The sequence below is a fragment of the Penaeus monodon genome, chromosome 23 (genome assembly GCF_015228065.2).
Source record: "Penaeus monodon isolate SGIC_2016 chromosome 23, NSTDA_Pmon_1, whole genome shotgun sequence".
In the NCBI taxonomy this organism is placed as follows: Eukaryota; Metazoa; Arthropoda; class Malacostraca; order Decapoda; family Penaeidae; genus Penaeus; species Penaeus monodon.
The window spans coordinates 10,348,345-10,348,550 of NC_051408.1; positions in this window are offsets into that span (position 1 = coordinate 10,348,345).

A 206-nucleotide genomic window follows, 5' to 3' on the forward strand; every position below is an offset into this window, starting at 1 on the left:
AAACTTGGTCCATCTTTAACGAATCTTCCGTCTGTGTGTATATTTGGTTAATATTTATCTTTTAAACTAGACGTTTCTGCTTACCTTTTTCATTATTTTCTTTTGTTTTTGTTTAGGAATTTATTTCTTGATGCATTTAAGAATTTGGTAATTATCCACTTTTGTCTCACTATTTATCAATATATTCAATCCCTTGTACGTTCGTC